The sequence below is a fragment of the Excalfactoria chinensis genome, chromosome 1, assembly GCF_039878825.1.
Source record: "Excalfactoria chinensis isolate bCotChi1 chromosome 1, bCotChi1.hap2, whole genome shotgun sequence".
Classification (NCBI taxonomy): domain Eukaryota; kingdom Metazoa; phylum Chordata; class Aves; order Galliformes; family Phasianidae; genus Excalfactoria; species Excalfactoria chinensis.
This window is the reverse complement of record NC_092825.1, coordinates 5850096-5873195: the sequence shown is the minus strand read 5'-3', so window position 1 is coordinate 5873195 and position 23100 is coordinate 5850096. Positions and strand designations below refer to the sequence as shown.

General features: G+C 42.3%; 1 protein-coding gene across 1 annotated transcript in view; it reads right to left on the bottom strand.

Moving 5' to 3' along the window:
• The window catches only part of CAMK1D (calcium/calmodulin dependent protein kinase ID), a 213770-nt gene that overhangs the window by 96201 nt on the left and 94469 nt on the right, over positions 1–23100 (bottom strand). The gene's annotated exons all lie outside the window — the stretch shown is intronic.

The window sequence follows — 23100 nt, the reverse complement described above, 5'->3', positions numbered from 1 at the left end:
ATGAGTAAAAACCTCCAGACTGTTTAATTTGAAACACATCAAAACAAATATTAATGATGAATTAATCATTAAAGGTGAAAAAGATAGAACTAGTCGCTGCAAGGATTTATCTCAGCCAAAAACAGTGAACCATCTTCTAGCTAGTTGGCATCAGTGCTGTTTTTCCAGTGTGGAGGAGTGTGGATTTACATGTGCAGCCAGGAATTATAGCTGATTGCCACTCCCTTGCCCAGGAGACACGAGACCTATATGCCAATAGAGGGGGTGAGCAGCGCCTGGGCTGGAGTAGTTTGTTCTGCAGGAGTTTCATGCAATGACAGATGAACAAAAGGAGACTAGTTTTGCAAAATCCCTAAAAGAAAGACAGGCAATCTTGGGAGCATGATTTGGCTGCAGGCTGAGCAACTATCCCAATACCTTGTCTCACAAAATTAAAAGCTCTTATTTAGTTTACAGCAAATGAAGTGCTGAATAACAGGTATAATCCTCTTTTCACATCCTCCTGGCTCTTGGATGAGTGCAGTATGTATGCATACATTCAGCTGTACCTGAAACCTGACAACAGATTCTATACTTCCGAAGAAAAAGATCTGCCATCTGTGAAATATCCATTTGACACGGACATGGGGATATTGTTGTCTACTATTATCTCTTTCATTGGTTTGAATATTTATGAACGAGGTGTGAATGTCATACCACCCACACACCTGTGCAGAGAAGAGATAGCAGAGCAGTGACTCCAGGCTGTAGATTGCATAGAATCTTTAGTTATTGGGCTGTCCTAAAAGCTAGTGCGTGTGAATGAGGTGGACCCCTACTGCTAATGACAAAGCCAAGGATTGGCACAATGATGAACGTTGTTTATGTGCTCAGAAGACAGCCATGTAGCCATAAGGACACTTTGGTTCCAAGAACAAAGCAGGGCTGTGCCCTACAGTTATATCCAAAGAGGTCTACTCCTCAAAACTATACTTTTTTAACAAGCAAATCTAAAAAACAAACAGATGACCAAATACAAATAACATTCACATCATACATCCAGATACATGTTTTGCTTCCCTGTGAACTTGATGAATTGCTTGCACACTCAGCTCTGCAAATGGGGCCATCAAGCATTGTTGCTGGGCAGCCTGGTACGTCACAAAACTTTATTGAATCTGTCAGCTTAAGTGTGCATATAATAATAATTAAAGCCCATTGCAGTTCCTTGGTGCCATGCTGGAGGACAGCACTGCCAGATTTGTCTATCTGCAGTTCTTTCCTACGGTGTGAAACAGCAAATGCTCTCTAAAAAGCAGTAGGAGTGTCCATGGGTGCAGAAGGGGACTCTGCTTCTCCTAGCATGTTTGCTTTCAAGTCGTGATCTCACATAGCTGTGTCATTAGGACTGCTGTGCACCAGCTGTGCTGCTTACACCCTGCATACCCAGCTGGCCCCACGACCTCGTGCCCATGGAGCAGTGAAGTTCTACAGCACATGGTGCTGGAGCACAGCTCCCTGCAGGCTCCCATGCAATCCCTAGCTGGCATCTCACCAGCAGTCTGACTCAAACACTCAAACAAATCACATGGCAAACCCATCAGTAGCAACCTGCCAACCACCCCCCCCCCCCCCCCCTTCTCCCCACCAAGCTACTGGGAAGCCAATTTGTTTTATTTATTGAGAAAGACAGAAGGATAAGTAAGTGGCTAGGCAGGTTTCCACATTTCATCACTGCTGTATTAGGACACTCCTACACAGAAGGCTGCTCCCCCAGTTGCCTGTGGGAAGTGCCAATAGCCCTGGGGTGAGTCATATATGCTCTATACCACAAGAAATAAGTGGAAAAGCTCTTCACAGCAGGGGACGGATCTCAGACAACCATCGCACTGCTTTGTGTCCATTACGAGTGACTGTCCTTAATCATGGTGTAGAAAAAGCCAAACTCAAGGGTAGATTTACATCTATCCCCTGGCATCAGTATGAAAGCTGTGGGACTACTCTATGTCCTGGAGTCGCTGCTCTGCTCAGCATGCAATGAGGGAGGATAGCACAGCCCTCTGCAACTGAGCTTGCCATTTCAAATGAATCCTCCCAAATAGTGGAGGCAAAAATAAATCTTCTACTGCTGTTTGGCTTGTTTTGCACCTGGCTGTCAGAAAAGAAGCAGATGGATGGAAGAGAAAGGAAACTTCCAGAGTGCTTTTAAGAACCCAGTGGGCAAATTTAATCATAGTAACCCATCAGCTGGGGCAAATCTTACAGAATCACAAAATTATTTGAGTTGGGAGGGACCCTTAAAGACCATTTGCTCCAACTCCCCTGCAATGAACAGGGACACCTGCAGCTTGATCAGGTTGCTCAGAGGCCCCATCTAGACTGAACTTGAGTGTCTTCAGGGATGGGGCATCCACCACCAATCTGGGCAGTCTTTACCAGTGCCTCACCACCCTTATTGTAAATAACGTCGTTCTCTCCCCTATTTTAATTTGACACCATTTCCCCTTGTACTGTCACAACAGATTCTGCTAAAGTGTCCATACCCTTCTTTCTTACAGCCCCCATTTAGATACCAAAAGGCTGCAATCAGGTGTACATAGTCTTCCCCCTTCAAGAGCCGCAGTTCTTGAAATTCTTAATCAGGCAAGACCACTCTGGAGTCCCACTTGGCTGGTTTCAGATCTTGGCAACATCACCAAGGAGTTAAAGTAGACCTGAACTTGATGTGCCAAATGGCAGAAAAGTTATTTAGCAAGAACGATGCAATTAGCAGAAATTATTGCTAATAAGGATGCATTTGGCTTGTGTATGAGAGCTAATTGTTTTATAACCAGGTGAGAACAGGCCTGCAAAAGCTAATTTCCCCAGTTTTACAAAGGATATGATTAAAGGGATCCAATTAAAAATTAAATAGTGTTGAAGTTCATTTGTTCCTGCTACTTGTCTCACTGTGGTGTACAGGGACCCTCTGTATAAAGTTTCTATTTTCAATAGAGAGAAACCTGGATTCAAATGTCCCCAGAAGTGCCTTTGAGAGTTAGCAGAGCAGGTTGAACCAGGAGTCAGGTCTATACTTCAGCCAGACACCTGGAAACAAGCACTTTAAATTGCAGTTCCCCCTATTGCCCATGGCACAGATGTATGAATTTCAAAAACATCCACTTAGTAAAGGACTAGATTTTTAAAGATTATTAGGCACCTTATGATGCAAGTAACTTCCTACAGTAACTAAGCATCAAAGCACTGCCAAACTACCTCACGAGTATCCTCAGATAGCTAAATATCTTTTAAATGCATCTCCATGTGAGTGCTGAAGGTGGTATAGGCAATGAGCTGGATCCCACGAGTCTTTCCATACTTTGAGCCCTAATAATCACTGCACATGGAACTGATGTTTGCTTTTCTAAGATGTCACTGCAGCACTGTTCTTCTTAGAACATGGAGGGTAACAGTGGCACTGTCTGAAGCAGAATGCAACAAGCAGAACGCTAAAGTCATAATCAGTAACTAATGTTAAACGACCACCAATACCTCCTGCAGAACAAGTCAAACTGTAGAAAAGCAGGCCTAAGGAAAAACATTGCAATGACATATGAATTATTTTTTCCATTATTCTAGGTTTTATCACTGCCCATTGATCCTTTGTAAGCCACGAGGAAGCAGAAAGGGGAACGAACATGATTGGAAAATAAGAACTCATAAATATATTTCAAAGGATAATGACAGCAGATTAATCTTTGTCAATTCCTTGTTTCCATTCACTCGACTCAGAAGACATCAGTTTGAAAAAGTGGGCTGTTCCATGGCATTTAAGAGAATGTTTTCCAACTGACTTATTAACTGCAGTGCTATAGATTTCTAATATTTTATGCAGCCAAGTCACACGTACAAGTCATACACAGTGACTCATTTTTTTTCCTAAGCAATACATCTAATTAATTCAAGGTATTTAGAATGAAAGGTAGCTATTAGATGAAGTCTAAAATAAATGGTACTAAATGCAGTCTTAGAGCTGATGGACACGTGGGGCATTCTGGTAACATCACCCTCTCCTCTATGTGGCACACCACAAAAAACACCAAGTTAATACATTTAAATTGCGTTCTTTTTAAAGTGTGTCTGCCAATAGAGCTTGTCAAAGTGACATAAGAGGACCCCCAAAACAATAAATCTTGCTTAACAAAGGGCACAACAACTGGATGCTGGGCAGAGGGTGTGTTTGGGAAGAAGGCGTTTCCCAGCTCAGCCTTTGCTTGGCTTGTCCCACAAAGAGAAAAGTGGTTATAAAGCAAGGGGTGTGATTTTCTAGCACCCACTCCTGCTCACTGTACGCTTGACTGGGGCAATGCATTAGTTTATGGCACTTCATGAAACAGTCATGGAAGTGACCTCTGTTTTATCATTGCCTCAGCTTTACGTAGCTCCAATAAACATATTGCTTTGTTACAAATCGTCAGTACATTAGCGCTTCATTAATGCTAAGCACTGTAAGTAACAAAACAGTGGGGAAAATAACCGGTGATGTGATTAGCACCGCAAACTGTAGAGGTTAGATGTGCATTTCTAAATCAATGTACACATTCTCACGGGTCTTATAATCTGTGAGCGGGTGATCTCCCAAGAGCTGGATTTGAAATTAAATTTACAGAACGTTTCAGCTCCAGATGTGATACAAATACACGTGCAGATGCTCTTATACAACTCCTAATTTGTGGCGAACCTTAAAACCCAGAATTGCACAGGTCCATGTCAGTTATGTACCTGCTCACGTTTCACACTCTCCTGTAAAATGCTTTTTCCAGATTAACTTTGAATTACTTGAATATCAAAACTTGTTGTCAATCCTGACACATTTCTATTAACACATCCCCTCCTAATCTTTTTATCTTGTTTTATTACTATATCCACCTACTTAGACTTCAGTTGAAATATGACTGCATTACCACATTATTGTGTGTTCTGATGGGATTCTAAAATAACAACCTGTTTGATGCAAATAATTATTTCCTCCAGTCAGGAGGACATTTGTGGGTTTTCAATAGGACTGTAAGAGGGAGGAAGCTACCTGCTGTGTTAATGCCTGCAGCTCTGAGTTTCCATTAACCCCCTAACTTTGTCCATTCTACATTATGAAATCATGACCTAGCGTATGGAATAAAGTACATTTCTCCCCACTCACAGAGCTCTGAAGTGTGGCTGGAAACACTGTTCTCACACTTCAAAATAAAATCCACCTTAGAGCTAGGACCAAAAATAAAAACTTGCAAAGCCAATGGAACCTGTTCAAGAAGTCAGGAGCATTTCAAAGGGATCTGGAGTTGGCATGGAAATGTGCTTGGGCTTCAAACTGGCACTGGTAAACACTATAAAAACACTCTGGAAATGGTTAGGAAAAAAGATCATACATCCACATGTCCAGAATATGTTCTCTTTGGGCTTAAATGTGTCGCTTCACGCCAACTAGCAGGCATGTGGAGAGGCACGAACAGTAGTCAAGAAACCAGCTGGAAACCTGCTGCGATACTGGACACCAAGGAATGTTTACATGTCACCTCATATATCTTTCTGACATTACCATGTGAGACCAGTCAGACAGGATGAGAAGAAGAATGCCAGCTCTTATCCCAAGGACACACTCTTGCACATATCAAAAGTTTGATGTCAGGTTGCCCAAACCTCATGTCCTCATTCACCCTTGGTCTGGTTAGATCACATAGTCACAATCCCATGTACAACCTCCTCTGAGCAATTAAGACCGTGTCAGTCATGTATGTGTTTAATTCACACACAATTGCTGATATATTAATACGGACTGTTCAGTTATACTCTACAAATTCCATACCAGATCCAAGTGGGAAAGGTGAAGATCTATTTCTAAAACGTCATTTTACTTCTGACAGGCATAAATATACTTCTGAGAAGATAATCAGAGTTGTCAAATCTCACAGTACTTAATCTCTCAGCACGAACTGCTAAAACATTACAAAATTAATCTTGCATTAGCCTAATTGTTACTTAGTGCCTTCCACGGTGTTTGCATTTTGGGTTTGTTTTTGCCTCTTATTTTCTCCTCTGGTTTCAGCTGCCTCCTCCCCACCTATTTACTCTTTGTCAGAAGTTTGCCTGAAGGTGGGAAGCTCTCTCCTGCTCTGTGGCACTCTGTGCAGTGCCTGTGGCTGGACTTCGTGCTGGTTGTGCTGTGTAACGACAAGGCTTCCAAGGGCTTGTGCTTCATTCATTTCACCTGAGAGGAACCAGAGTTATGTGCTAAGAGCAAAGTAAGCGAGGAGTCACAGACATGCATATTTCAGTTACTGCAGTCTTCTCTTTGGTCAGCTTCAAATACTGCAGCAAAGCATATCTCTCAGTCCATGTTTCTTACTGCACAATACCTGTTGGCTCTATGACTGGCTATTCCCTGAAATGTAATGCATTTATCTCCATCTTCAAGGACCTTGCTACCCTATCCCTTTCTTAACTAACTCACCGAATGCTCATTCCTCACCTCCAACAAGGAGGTGGTATCCATCAAGAAAAGAACAAGACTTTCAAAAAAGTACCTTTATTCTGCTTGTCCAAAGAAGGGTATCAAAGCTGTGAAGGACCTGGAACACAAGTCTTATGGGGGGCAGCTGAGGGAACTGGGACTGTTCAGTATGGAGAAGAGGAGGAATTGTGACTCTCTACAGCTGCCTGAAAGGAGGTTGGCCTTTTCTCCCAGGCAACAGTGATAAGTTGAGAGGAAATGGCCTTAAGTTGTGCTGTGTAGGTTCAGGTTGGATATTAGGAACAATTTCTTCTCAGAAAGAGTGGTGAGGCATTGGCACAGACTGCCCAGGGAAGTGGTGGAGTCACTATTCCTGGAGGTGTTCAAGAAAAGGGCAGATGTGGCACTGAGGGACACAGCTAGAGGGCATGATGGGGGTGGGCTGATAAATGGACTTAATGATCCTAGTGATCTTTCCAGCTTTAACAATTCCATGATTCTGCTCACTGGTTGCCCACACATTTTGGAGCAGCTCCTTACATTCAGAGTGACCGTTCCTGAAGGCTCCTAAAAGCCTCTGTTAAAAGGGAGAGATTCCAGCACATCTCCCTGATTCCTTGTGCTCTGTCATCTGCCTGCATCAGTCTCTCATGCCACGTTCCCCTGCAGCATGAACAATTTTTGTTCCACGTTTGAACAGCTTCTAGCTATCAGCAACCTGACAGAAACTCAGGCATCACCTCTGTTTAATTCTGGGAAAACCTCCACCCAGCATTTTAACTTTCTGGAAGGCTGCTCCGAGGCTTTTAGCTCTATGGATCATTTCCACAGACTTTGGACCACACTAAAGCAATCTGAGTCCCACTCTGGCTCTCAGTGTTTCCTTTTCCTTCCAAATAACAATGCTACAGTTTGCAGGCGGGATTTGGCCAAAGATCTCTGCAGATAAACAACCTCCACTTCTTTTTCTCTAGAATAGCAACCCACTTGGGAGGAAGAACAAAGATATCTAATGGTCCAAAGAAACTCAACTTCCAGTTGATTAAAGTAGAAATGGCCCTGGAAAGTGGAAAAATTCACCTAGGGAGGGAAGTACAGGCATAGAAATGAGCTGAGACTTCTCTCTTAGCACGCTTTGAGAAGTTTGCTTGCGTATGTGTCTGCTGCTGGGGACATTAGCTAGGAAAAGCATTTCTAAAGGTGGTTAAAGAAAGCCAGAACACAGCCCTCTGGCAAATATGTCTAACTCCTTCCCAGACTAAAACATCTATCCACTTTCTTGTTGCACCACAAAAAAAAAACCAAAAAATGTCAGAAAGAAACTTTAAACATAGAAATGTAAAATTAACTACATAACATCGTGTTTATGAACTGCATTTAATAAGGACAAAAGCAAGATGAACAGCACCTCCATTATGTTTAGCAAAAGGCCTAGACATTTCTAATCTACCTGGTGCGTTACCCAGATGTTGCGGTGATGTTTTGCAGCATACAGCAAGAGAAAAGACAAATATGTGTGCACCCTCTCTGCTCTCTCCAGCCTCTTGACAATATTAATCCTCCATTTCAAACAGGATTAACTTTTCATACTGTTATAAACAGGCTGATGGGGCTGTTTGAGGATGAAGTATTGTAGCTGGGATCAAGACCAACAGCTGAAATCAAGAAGCCATGTTCTTTACTGAGTTTCATATCATGGTCCAGAACCAATGCAAGGCTCCTGCCTCCCTGGCATGACCATCTGCTCCCAGCTATACTGAGAAATCTCACCTACGGTCTGTATTTTTTCAGTTAAATATGTAAGGATTTCCATCTGATTGCCCCTGAATGGAGCATTTCTAAACATCAGTTAATTTAGGACTAAGAGATATTTTAAACTTAACTAACCTTTAAGTATTCAGTATGATTAAATGGACTTTGTGATAAAGAGGATTCCTCCCATGCTGGGTCAGGCCCAGTCTCATCCCTCATCCAATGAGAAAATATCCATCCCTTTAGGGATGCCAGGCTCATGTGTACCTGATAAGATGAAACAACTGCTCTCTGGCATTTGAACTGAGAACAGGCCATTGTCTCACACAACTGTGAGTTTCCACAGACTCTGGCTGATCCACAAAAAAAGCCCCTTCCACATCCCACCAGTACTGTTTGCAAGCTGCTCATGCTAATAGCTAGTAGCATAACCACGCTACGTCCAGTTAGATTTTAATTCAGAAACAACCTTGTTGAAGTCAAAGAACTTAAACCAGCACAAAACAAATGTTAGTAGGAAGAGATTTAGAGCCTAATTCTCCAAACAAACAAGTTATTAGATAACTTGAAGGGAATGGTAGCCAGCATTTCCTAGTGGTAGCATTTATTTTTTGTTTAACTAAAGGTCAGGTATAATAATAAAAATCTGTTGCCTCATTCACTTCAAAGACAGATTTCAGGGCTGGGAACCTGTCCAGATTTAGAAGAAATTAATTCACGTCAACAGCCAGCACACTTTGCCAAGCATTTCTTCTACCTCTCCCTGAGCTGAACACCATTGGCCAAACCCTCTTGCCCAACATTGCCAATGGGCAGACTCCACTGTCAGACAAATGGTCCATCTATGTTTGGCACCTCTCAGAGTCTTTTCCTTTTAAGCCAACTCACCGTTTATTCCCCAGAAGGTCTGTAGAAAGCAAAGGCTGAAGCCTGGATCTAACCGACCTTGCAGTCTTGATGGAGATTTCTTGTCAACACGATTCCCCCAGAAATCTGTTCCCTCACTTCTCCAAGCCAGATCTCTTGGTAGCAGCTTCTGTGGTTCCCATTTCAGTTTTGAGCATTGCTGATCTATTTGGAGCTGAGGAAATCTGTATTTCTCCACTAAGAGCTCCCTCCACTCCCTGTTTATTCTAGGACATTTTCTCCCATAAGGCCTTATCTCTGCCATTGTTCCACGGCCTAATTACTTCCTTTCTGAGAACTTAATTTCATTTATCTCCTTGGAGTCAAACAGGACCGTATCAAATATGTAAACTCAGCTGTGCACAACATTCACACAAACAATGGCTACATCCCTCGGCCTGCATGCAATTCTTGATCTTTCACAAGCAATCACACTAAGAAAAGGGAACACACATTTGTTAAAGTCACTATTTACTGCCAAGACAGGCTACAATATTTTACTGAGCAAATTCAAGTTATTGCTAGCTGGAGCATGCTACAGCTCCTTCTGATGAAACTGAAATATTTTTGGATGAAGAATAAATAACCACCTCAGAAGAGTCTGAACGAAGAAGCCTCTGAATCCTAATGGCAGGAAATTGTTTAAACAAGTGTTTGTTTTCTGAAATTGAAGCAGGCTTTTGGTGGTGAGCTGTACTGATCCAGATAGTGTCATGCAGCTAAGAATGCCATTTTTCTCCTTCTCTGCTCTTGATATCCCCGTGCTTTTTACTGATGATCTGTCTGGGTATTATCTTAAGTGTTGCTACATGTGTCCCATTACTGAACACTTTGATACAACGTGCAGCTGCTGTCAGTGGTAATATCCCATGTGTGATATGAGCTGAGCGTGGACTGATTAGATAAACCAAATCTTTAAATAATGATGGGCTGCAGTGTTTCTGTATGCTGGGGTGTTTTCTATTGGGTTGGTTTTTTTTCAGGTACACTGTTTACCTCTCAGTCTGTGAGGAAGAGTAATTTTTATTATGCAAAATGTGTAATAGAAATGACAGAAAAGCCTTGTGCAAATAAGAGGGAAACAACCTCAAGCTAAATAACCAGGAGATAAGGCAATCTCTTTGACTAACATAATTGATTTTTGATTTAATAATTTCAGATTTTTTTTACAGAAGTGATAGCATAAAGAGCTTTGGGGAATCCTTAGGGAGACTTAAAATAGAGTAATTATATACCTGTCATCTCCAACGTGCTGCATAGAAGATCTGACTTTGTCAGTCAATGCATGAGATAAAAAGTAAACTCAAATGGAAGCTGCTGTCACTACTATCCCATATAAAGAAGAGGAGCGAATGATGTTGCCCAAGGACCATAACTCACTCATCATGACTGCTGGTGAGACTGTAAGGGTAAGGGATGAAAACTTCAAAAGATCTTGTTGAAGTATTCAACAAATGCCAACTTGTCTCATGGTCTATCATTAAAATGGAATTGGATTAATTTCCTTTTCACTCCACAGAAATCAAAGTAACCTATTCCAAAACAAATATGTCATCTTTGAGGTCAATTAAGCTTTGCAAGTCATGACCAGGGGGAGAAGAGAGGATCAAAAGTTGGGCATCCTAATGAAAGTTGACTACAGTCTTAATTACTGTGAGACTTTGGCTTGTCATGCTTGCATATTCTTCAAAGTGTAACTCTTTGATGACTGCCTGTTCTGCATCTCCCTCTTTTCCCTATTTGCAGTTCTTAAGACTCCATAGCAACCTCAGAGATGGGTTCTTCTGTCTGTAACAATATGTCTGTCCATACTACAGGAGACCCCAGTTTAGTCACCAGCTGAACTTACAAGCGCTCACCTACTAAGATACATATGGGGAAAAAAAAAGAAACAATGAAAGCAAAATCATAAAGCAGAGATAAATGAATGAGAAAAAGATGTTTTCTGCAGTTGGGACAGACACTGATCCTTGAGATAGCAATCCTTCCTAAGAAATATCACCCACTATTTCCTTAGATTCGGGATATAGGCAAAGCAGCATGCCAAACATAAAGACAAGTTGTTACAACTTCAAGACAACCTCTTTCACTCCAGTGCCAGTTTGACGTGTCCCACCCCACAGAACTATTTGCTATTACTTCTTACTATGTGAGATCATCTTTAAAACTGTAATTAGGAGATGTGTTTGTTTAGAGCAACGCAAATGACTGCCTTGCTTCAGGGCCTGCTCACCTTGTCACGTTTGCTTGGAACCACACCTTGCTTCAGAATAAAATCATCAGTGAAAAATAGATAGGCCGTGTACAGAATGTAACACTTCCCTCCAACAGGGCTCATGCATCATTTAGTGCTTAACACGTTCCCCTGAAGAGGGAAACATCTCAGACAAGCTTCAGCACTTAACCATTTGAGCACAGGCATCCTACAGCAACAATGTCTTGAGGAAGGTGGGCCCATTTCGAGTTCCCAGAAGGGAAACAAAAGGGCTTGATCACTGCCTCGACTTCCACTTGGCATATTTACCTTGCCTGCCTCTGACCTAAGAGTCGGCTAAGAAACTGGGCTGGCTGCCGAGTTTCATTCTCCCTATGGGTCGATCAAACATCCATGTGCTGCAACACAGCACAGTATTTCAGCCTGTGCCAGTGCCCTGCTCTGTCTACAAGAACAGCTCCTGGTACTAATCTAAAAAGCTCTTACAGTAAATTAAGCTTATACTATCCCAGGGAGCAGCTACATTTCTACCAGACTCAGTTACCTCAGCAATAGCTGTCAGACATTGTATGTTTAACATGCCCAAGGAGAAATGAGGGAAGACATCTCAGAAGTGGAGCCAACACTCTAGGTGATCTTTCTGAAGGAGAGCAGGACAGAATGTGTCTTGGTGCTATCTCGGAGGAGTCATGTTTTGTTTTCCTATAGGAATCGCTATTACAAGACTTTCAACCTGAAGTATTACCACAACCCAAATGATTTCTACAAATTTTGGGTCATCCTGTGTGGATCTGGGAGCTGAACTCAATGATCCTTGTGAGACCCTTAAAGGATGCTCCTCTGGGGCTAACAGTTGCAACAGAGACATTAGCAATCTCACGACAAACAAATGGGTTTGTGATATCATCCACACCACAGTGTACATCACATCAGTTATGGCTTGCACCTTACTTCTCACAGGAGACAGGTTATTTGTGTTAGAGTAACCTCATTGACTCTGACCACAGGAAACAGCAAAAATACATTGGGAGCACTGTGCCCTACACATCTGTCCCTACTGAAATAATTTGGCTTACACAGCATTATCAGAGAGCTGGGCAAGAAGGTGTTAATGTATCTGGTGGGAAGCCACAGCAAGGAAATGGCTTAGCCTTTCCCAAGTCAGAAATACCACATACAAATGAGAGAGATCAGAGTGTTGACTTCTCAGTGGAATATGTCTCCTCAGGCTGTTCTTTTCAAGCAGACCGTACCATGGCAGTAAAGGTCAGCATTGTTTACAGACAAATCTATTTTGTATTACATGGTGCACACTGTGCCCTGCATGAGATGACTTATACACAAAGCCAGCTCTCCTGAGTTGACACAAATCCTCGTGGGCATCTCACTGCAGAACACAGAGGACTGGGAAGTGCTGGTTCAAGTCATGCGCACATGATGTACATGGGGTTAGCCCAGGCATGTCCAATCTGCAGCCCATAGGCTATGTGCAGCCCAACTCATCCTATGGCTGCCCTCTGCCCCGTGCTGTAAGGGCAACAGCTCTTCCCCAGCAAGCAGCCTGGCTCAGCCCAAGGCATGCAACCATCACTCACAACAACTAAACAGCACTCTGCTATCTGGAAGGGAACCAGAGCACAAGGAGGGTGCAGTACAGTCCTAATTCAAGTTATGGTAAATAATTGTATGCATTTCAATACACTGGCTAAAGAAAATCCCATGAACAGTGAAAAACGCACAGTCTTGCCTTCTGTTTTGATAAAGGAATTTGAGAACAGGTTTCAAAATTGCTGAAAAACTCATCAGTTTTGTTGTTTGTATATTTGTAAGTCTATTTTCAGTTGGCATAAATACATTACCTGCAAATTTCCAAAAGGAATGCATAAGGTTTCAGTCAGATATTCAACCCCATAACTGATGATGCCTGGACTTCTATAAGACCTGTCTTACCATAGAAAAACATCCCTCACTTCACAATCCCAGTTTATTCATGTCATTGCTAGTTGGCAGTACGCACATTTGTAAACAACTATTTTCAGTGATGAAGTATTGGAAGAATAAAATACCATCAAAAACATGTGATGAGCATCGCTATGTTCTCAATGGAACTCATTAAGAATTTGCAACCACTTACATAGAACAAGACTGATGCATTAGTTTCACAAAAAAAATGGTCAAATAACCGACTAGTTTCATGGCTTTGTTGTCCTCTTACTGTAGATTTTAAGACAGAAAAGAAAAGATGTTTTGTTACTTATATACATTAACTATGCTACACATTTATATGTGGTCCAAGACAATTCTTCTTGACAGGCAAGCCAGAAGGCTGGACACCCATGGGTTAGCCAGTGACACGCAGGCTTGAAGCCCCATTTTTCTGCAGCCTTATGTGCTTATTGATCCCTGTTTGGTTTTGCTTGGATTCTGGTAGTAAACACAAGTGGAAAATAAATATATTTATTATTTAGAGTAATGGTGCACATGAATTTTGCCTTGTTGGGAAGGGTGGAATACTACAAGTGTAGTGATCCCAAGGAAGAAGCATTTCTGTTTTGTTACATGGCAAGTCATAGAATCACAGCATGGCTTGGGTTGGAAGTGACCTTAAAGATCATCAAGCTCCAGCTCCTAAGTCCTACTGACAGAGCTGTAGAAAAGCTTCTAGTCCCACCATAACAGACACTGGGCAACTTCTTTGATCAGCAGCAATTCCTCAACATTATCCAATTTTAAGAGGAGAAAGTAAGAGGAACACTGCTTACCAACTTGACTGCCTACTCACCAATGCTCCACTTCTGTTTCAATACAAAGAGACGCACAGCACTGCAAAGCAGTTTCTAACTAACCCTTCTCTCCCAACACTGCTTTTAGCTCTAGCTAACAGTGAGTTATTTATGTAACTCAGCAATACTGATGATTTTGCTTCAGAAATGCTATTTCACCTGGGCTCTGCAACAACTCAGCAGGAGTAGGCTCAGGGAAGAGATGCTCTTCTAGCACCCTTCAAAAGCAAAGCTTAGTCTGGAAGAGGCTGAGAGAAGTCTTGTTTGCTCATGCTTTCGCCCCATGCAGGAGGAACAAGCTGCCTCATTGCCTTTTCTTCCTTCTTTTTTTTGTCAGCTTACCTTCACTGTGATTCTTAGGAAAGCCACAGTGCAGGAACAGGCAAAGATTGGTTGTGGTTCCTGCAAGCCTGATGAATAATGCTGTGGGCTCAGGTACTTACAAGGAAAAAAAATACACATAGAGATTTCCTGAAAGCTATATCTAACATTAACTCAGCAACTGCACTGATACTAGAGGTACCCAGAATCATGCTCCATATTAGTTTTAACTTGTCAGGGCTAGCTTCTGCTTTCTCTGGAACTGCTTTTCTGTTTGCTTGTTTTAATTTCCTTTTCATCCCCCCATGCTTCAGAGAAGTGGTTTCCAGCCTGGGGGTGTGCAAAACACTGGGGAAAAAAATTAGAAGTACCTGCCTGTTCAGACAGTTGGAAGCTACTTTCTAGAAAGCCATTTCTAGAAAAAGCTCTTAGAATCATAGAATGGCCTGGGCTGAAAAGGACCATAATGATCATCTAGTTTCAACTTGGGCTTTCACTCTCCTAAATACTCTCCTAAATAAATTGCCCTCAGCAGTCAAGAAGCTGATTCCCCCACCAGAATCCCTCTTTTTGCCCAGTTTCCTGGTACTTCATGTTCTTAACTGTGGGTCTTTATCATATTTCACCCCCACAGCTTCACTGTCCTCCCAGATCAGCTCTCTGTACCTCTCAGTTACTCAAACCTCACAGGAGCACTTACTTAATAAATGAAGATAAAATGCAGCTGAGGTTTATCAACAAATCAAGTGCTCTTTTCAGGATTACACTGCTCTGCAAATGCATTTTTCCTCCTGTCACTCTTCTCATAAATCACAATGTGCCATGAGAACACTTCTAGCTGCAGAATACACATGGGGGAGGACTCCAAGCACCAGCCAGCATCTATAAAGAAGAGCTCTACTCAACTCTGCTTATTTGAAATAGATAGATTACATAAAACAAGCACCCATGTCTGGAGGAAATTAAACTAAGATTTATTTATTTATGTTTAAATACATCAAGAAACACACAGAGAAAAGAAGTCAGGAAGGAAGTTAAATCCAAACAAGTGGGAATTGGAAGGGTGTTTTTAAAATTAGGAGTATAGAAGATGTCTTCACAGTCCCAGTGAATAAAAGGAGGGGAAAAAAAAAGTATATTTCTCTTTTACAAAAGAGTCTTTAATAGGTTTCCAATGTAGTACTAAACATGTTCTGACATGCAATTAGGGTGAGAAATACAAAAATACAATCCATACCAATGAGACCGTAAACTCTGTACTTTTGAGATGCTTCAGGGTGTGCCCAGCCTCTGAGCTGTTGCTTTCAGGGGTGCAGAAAGCCAGGGACCATGCCAGGAGGGATCACAGTGCTAAGGGACTCCCATGACCAGGTCCTGAGAGTTAGGGCTGATTTTTTGGCTTACTGCCCAAAGTAAAGCCCAAAAACAGAGTGGTTGTATCCTACATGGATATAATGGGCATGAATATGGTATAGGAAATTTTATAGCTGAATATCATAACTAACATCCTCAGTCCAGTTTTCAATTGGATCCAGATGTGTGACATAGTCTGTATATGACCCATGACCCAGGTCTTTACAGTTCATAAGACTTCCCTGTATGTAAACTGATGCAAAGCATAACCTTCTACAGTCATCAACATACCCTTTCTACAAAATACTCCACCAGTTTTACTGCTAATACTTTTATCAGCTACGCTAGGAGCTTATTCAGCATTAAAACGAAACAAATCAAATCATGTTCAGAAAGAAGTGGTGTAGGTATTCCCAGCTTGAATAGTTGTTTAACACTCATTTACAGGGAAAAAAAGGTAGTGAAAAACTGCCAGAAATATTGACATTAATCTTCCATTTCAAGAGCAATTCAAAGTGATTCCAAATATAGTTGGTCCTATTAAGAAGACAGCTCTTGGGTAAGAGTGCAAACTGTCACCATAAGAAAGAAAATCAGAAGCATATGCTTTCAATGAAAGAAGGAATTTTAAACCAAGTCAGCAACTCAGAGACACCACAGTAATTCAGAGCCAAGAGGAGAAAACTTCTACGTGCCATTTCCATCTTTTCAGGGTGAAGTTTGGTGGTGAACTCTGTGCCTGGAATTTTCATTTCTAGAAGGAAAACTATTTCATTACCAGCAGCAAAACTGTGGAGGAGAAAACCCCTTTTTGTAAGATGGAGACCACATTCCTGTTATACAAGCATCTTTTTTGATCTCCTTGTTCCAGATCTACAGCTATGTGGAGGGAAGACAGGAAAGAGGACATGGCAAGTCCCTGGTAGGTTCTTCCTCTGCAGGGTGAAGTCAGGACTCAGTCACAGCAGCATACATCAGCTGCAACACCACAAAACACCACTGTACTCATCCATAACCCAGAGGTGGTGGAGAGCTATGTCAATGGGGAAGCCATGTTCCTGTGTTGGCTGAGCTGTGCTGCAGTTGCATGTGCTTGGAGATGGGATAACTACCTTTGGAACAGTAAAGCCACATTGATTTATGAAATACTGGGAAGAAGGAACTGATTATTTGGAGATAGTAGTTTAAGAAACACTGGAAGCAAGAATGGATACTGTGCAGCAACACCTGCTTTGTTATAAGGCCTATGTGCTTGCTGTGGGACTACAGAAAGTAAAAGCCTGAAACCCTGAGCTTAGGGCATCTTTCCACTTTTGCTTTGAGCTGAAATTCTCAAGGGAGACTCAACGAGTCATGTAACCAAGTTCAACAGCTTTGAATTTTCCTATTGACCAGAATAGCATTAGCTCATATTACCCACGTCTATTTGTTAACGACAAGCGCTCATTTACCCAAGCTGATGCCTCGCAGCCTGGATGCAGGCTTTGTGCACCATATAAGGGAAGGACAATGCCTTCAAGATCTAAATGCTGCAGGGCACACAGCAGCTCTACCCGCAAGAAATGTTCTCACGTACCCAAGGAAAACAGAAGGAAAAGTTCATCATAAAGTTTTCTGCTTCCCTCCCAGCAGCCATGCACAGGAAAGCTAAAAGCAGACAGCCATCATAGTTACAGGGAGATTTTATCTTTAGGATGGGAAAAACGAGCATTTCTGTATAAATGCAGATTAAGGCTGCGTGTGGATCATGCCATATTCACATATTTGTTATGAATCACAGGGAGTGTTTAAAAACAAACACAAAGCCCTTTCCCCCTTGTTTGCAGTTAGAAATCCTGTATTGTCCCTTTTAAGAGAAAAGTTGTGAACAGCTGCTGTTTTCTGTTCTAATTACCAAGTTTACAGCAGACATGGGATAACCAGATTGCATTGCTCCACAGCATGTCTCAGCAAAGCATATCATGCCAAATACAGCTTCTGCATGTGGACTCCTCTGCTTTTGGTGGATGGAGGGGGAAAAAAAAGGGTAAACAATGAAAAAATAAGCATACGTTCAAATAGGAGTCAGCTCTTGTGCCCAGTGTCCAGTCCACCATGGCCTGAATCAGCAGAGGATGCACAGACACATATGTGTAAATCCAAAAGGGTCCCTGTTTAATCCCTGGTGCGTCAGTCAAGACAGCAGATATCACAAAGGTATGAAGATATTTGAAGCAGGCTGTTATTCCATTTGGTGGAACCCAAATGGAGTATATATAGAAATTTTGCACTAATCTCAGGAGGAGTCAGTGCTGGCGTGCAAAAGTATACCTGGCATTTGCTTTGCATTTGTTGGTTGTTTCTGACTCAGTGTGGAGCTCTAAAACACCCTAGATTATTTGCTAATGCTTCTTGCTGGTGTTTCAAAAGTTCTGAACAAATTTGGACAACAAAGAAATCAGTTCTGTTAAGACAGCTTAGACACATTCAAAAAGATGGCTTTGCTTCTAAGAATTCACCTGTATCTATTCCCTTGGAGGATAAGAAAAAGCAGTAATAAGAAACTAAAGGAGGTAACAGCACCCCTATTTAATGTAATGCCCAGTAACTTTAATTTGATAAAATATCTGGCCAAGTAAGAGCTGCCATACGTTCTTGGGGAAATGATTTTGTAGTCAAAACAAAAAAGCAAAACAACCCCTACAGTTTTGAGCACTTACAAGGATTAAGAGCTGAGCAAAGTATCCGATAACCAGAGACACAGAAACATGAATGCAAAGAAGAAGAATAGTAGGCTTTACTTTGAAAACTGATTTGATTAATAGGTTTAAAGTCCTGTAGCTGCAGCAGCATGACCCCATAGCATGGCCAGTCTTACCTCAGGGTAAAACAAATCTATTCTGTTTAAGCTGATGTCATATGAATATAAGGTATGTAAAAAAAAAAAAAAAAAAAAAAAAATCTGATACGTAAATTTAATTAATTAATAACAAAACAATCATCTTTTTTTTCCCCTTGGTCAAAAATGAAATCCATAGCTGCATATATCTTATTTTACTTTTTTCTGCAAAACTCCTAGTGAGCACAAACTAAGTGTTGTCTGAGTAAGCATTTTAAGACTGAATCAATATGTGGTACAGATGACAACTGCAGGCTCAGTTGGCAAAATACCAATTAATTTATGCAACTGTCAACCCAGGATGTATTGAAAACACAGAGGCGGCTCCTAGGTTTAACGTGGTGCAGCTGAATATGGCATGGAGTGCAAGTATTTTCCCATTTTCTTTTGGTCAGAGCCAGCTTCTTGTGCCAAACTCTGGTTCCAAACATGCGGAATCATGACCTTAACAAGAGAGAAAATGTAATTATGATGCATCTTCTATAAATGAAAATGGAGGGCAGAATCTTAGAATGGCTTGGGTTCAAAGGGACCTCGGAGCCCACCCATTTTCAATCCCTGCTGAAGGCTGGGTGCCCCCACCAGCTCAGACTGCCCAGGGCCCATCCAACCTGACCTTGAGCACCTTCAGGGATGGGGCACCTACAGCTTCTCTGACAGCTGTGCCAGCATCTCATCACACTCTGAGTAAAGAATTTCTTCCTAATGTTAAAATTAAATCTCCTCTCCTTTAGTTTAAAGCCATTCCCTCTTGTCCTATTGCTATCAGAATGTGTAAAAAGTTGATCTCCCTAATGTTTATAAACTCCCCTCGTGTTTATTGGGAGGCTGCAACAAGGTCTCCCCAGAACCTTCTCTTCTCCAAGCTAAACAAGCCCGACTCCCTCACCCTCTCTTCATAAGAGAGGTGCTCCAACCCTCTGAACAAATTAGTGTCCCCCTTCTTGATCTGCTCCAACAGCTCTGCATCCTTACTGTGCTGGGAGGCTGAGACCTGGACACAGTACTCCCAAATGGGGACACCCGAGGGCAGAGCACAGGGGGACAGTCCCCTCCTTCTCCCTGCTCTGTTGATGTAGCCCAGGATACAGTTGGCCTCGCAGTCTCTAAGAGCACACAGCTGGCTCATGTCCTGCTTTTCATCCACCAGAACCCCAAGTCATTCTCTGTAGGGCTGCTCTGTTCTCTGTCTGTACATGTATCTGGGAGTGACCTGACCCAGTTGCTATACCTTGCACTTAGCCTTGTTAAACCTCGTTAGGCTCTCACGTGTCCTTCTGGTTGGCATCCCTTCCTTCTATTGTGTCATCTACACCGCTCAGCTTGATGTCAGCAAGATTGCTGAGTGTACACTTGATCCTACTCTCCATGCCACTGATAAAGATGTTGAAGAGCACCATTCCCAAGTCAGATGGCTGGGGTATACTACTCATCACTGACCTCCATAGAGCCATTAACCACAACACTCTGGAAGAGAGTTGCCAACTGAGGTGTTTAAATTCACACTGAGTTCATCAACCACAAAATTGACCCAGCAATAACTCTGCTGGTCTTATTCCATATAGTGGAGGCCTAAAATGCAGTGGCTTGTATTCACAAAGCATTCTAGCATGTTCCTAAGAGCAAACAACTGCTTTAGACAAGAAGTGTTTACGAAAACTGTCATTTCTGATAATATTCCTGTTTCTGCCTTCGTGAACTGACATTTTTGGAATACTTGTTTTTTTCCTGCCTGTACATTCTGATCCACTTAGAAATGCATATCTGATGATTTCCTAAGCAAGCAAGATGTGAGCTCAGATGCAGCTGTGTACCTTGAGGAAGATTCCAGCTGGCCGGATGAATCCTACCTTGCATTTACTTGTTTTACTTTATGCAGCACTTTGAAAATTATGCCCTAATTCACCACTCTGAAATGCTCTATGAATTAATGCCATGGATTTTAATAGCAAGAAAATGAGATAGGGGAGTATCCATTGAGGTGCTTGGACTGTGCATGTAAATAACTTACCCATCATTAAAGTACGGCAGTTGTGTGGTTAAGCTAACTGGCTCCAACAGGGCATCACAATTGTTTAATATTTAACACTGAATTCCTCTAGTTAATGTTTCGGGATTAAATTAGAGAAGAGGCAAAACGCAATTTGTTGGTAGCATTTTGACAGTGACATCTTCACTTTGCAAATGCCATGAGGCCTGTAAATAGCCTTTTATACTTCTTCCAAATGAAGAAATGGCTTTCACAGGGAAAAAAAAAAACCATAACAACTTTGTTTCGGATACCAGATGACCTATGAAGAGCCCTATGAAAAAAGCAAGAGGAAGTATTTTTGCTCAGTGGAGCCACTTAGGACATCTTCAGCACCAGCGATTCTTGGAAGATTTGGACTGCAATGAGCTGTGAAAATGCTTTCCCTATTATTACTGCACCACTCAACAACTTGCATCCTCTAAACACAACCCCACATCTACCATGGCATGGGCTGGCCAAACAGTTATGCGTCCTCCTATGCAAGGACTGGATGCTCTTTGAGGCCCTGCTGGAGGCAGGTGCTCACCAATAAGGCAACTCTTCGTTTTGAACATGTGGGAGAGACAGAGACCTTATGTGTCCAGATATAAGGCTGAGTCATTTATCAAACTGTTGGATCTTATTAAACAGACTTTATGCCTCTTAACAATTTGTTCCTTTTAGGTAACAGACAACAGCACAAATAATCAGGAACTTGTATCAACGCACTACGCTTGTAACCATCTTCCTGAATAATAAACACATGAAAACAGGGTACATTTTGTCATCCTTTAACTAAAAGCTTTGAAAGGACCCCAGCTTTGTGCACGCTGCTATGCAGAGGATGGGCTCCGCATAGAGCAGACGCTTGACGCGGCTTACACTGAAAAACGCATTCTGCTAATTTGAAAGCATCTCAGAGTAACTATTTCAGCAGCCGTTTCTTCCAAAGTGTACCAAATAAATTCTCAAGCAGGAGCTCTGAGCTGTGCTGTACGCTTATCCCCCTAGACCTGCCCTCATCTCTTGGGGCCCATCTTTTGAGATGAGTCAGGGCACGGGCTGACCTTGAAGAACAGTTATGCAAGGGATGTTTGCTAAAGCACGGCTCCCCAGAAGGGAGCAAGCTGCTCCGTCATCTGGAAATTAGGCTACAGCTTCTCACGCTGTAGCCTCATTCAAGGAACACAGCAGTCTCTGAGCATGCTGCAGGAGGACAGAGTGAAACACTGAAACCTGCACACCACTGGAAAGCTATTGAGGAACACGTTGCTTGTAGATAAAACAGTGTATGACAAGAGACGATATCACAGATTTTGTTTGTGTCTACTATTTCCTTCCTTATTTCATGCATTTTAGGCTTTTTCAGATGCTGTAATCTGCTTCCCTACATCAACTTATATCTAATCTTGCATGAAATACGATCTGAGCGGTCCTGCCTGCAAAGTCTTCCTCTGCAAAGTTTCCAGCATCTCAGTGATCAAAAATGGTGTCAGCTTTGTTTCAGATTTCACTATGTTTTTTTTTTTTTCCTCTAGTGTGAATTCTGTGCAGCAAAATGAGCTGCTTAGCAAGAAGTCAAGAAGTAGTGCCAAGATAAAGCTATCTTATGCCATACCTATACATATAGGGTCAGATTCACTTTTGCCTGACATCCGAGAAGGGCAACTCATGCTGTTTTCACTTCCTTCATTTGGGTGATGATCTCATGAACCAAAGCTGATGTCAGCCCTGAGTTAAGCCCAAACGACCCTCTACAATGTGTGTCGTAGATTTTGGCTCTTTTCCATGTCTAGCTTGCCTCTCTAGGGGCCATGCCTGCAGTAGTGCCTAGTACTAACTGTGGTCCCATGGGCAGTGCTGAAGTCCACCATGTGCAATACCAACAAATACATCCTTGGGGCAGCCCTGTTCTTTGACCACTGACATCATAATCACAGAATCACAGGATGGCTTGGGTTATAAGGTACCCTTAAGATCATCCAGTTCCGACTCCCTGCCATACACAGGGCTGCCCTCCCAGCTTAGGCTGCCCAGGTCCCCATCCAACCTGGCCTTGAGCACTTCCAGAGATGGAGTACTCACAGCTTCTTTGGGCAGCCTGTGCCAGTGCCTCCCCAACCCCTGGGCAAAGAATTTCTTCCTAACAGCTTACCTAAATCTCGCTTCCACCCAGTATCACTCCCCTACCTGGGGAACCCTGATCTACCCTCAGGATCCCGCTCAGGATGCAGATTTTGGGAAGCCATGGGATCTGCAGCTGGAAGGGCTCAGAGCTCAGGGAGGGCAGACCCAGCCTTCTGTCACGTCAGCACTACTGCAGCGGTGTGTCCAAGCCAGGTTTTAGCTAGTAAATCTATGTAAAAAAGTAGATTTATCTGAAAGTGATTACTTAATATAACAACCAGCTGTCTC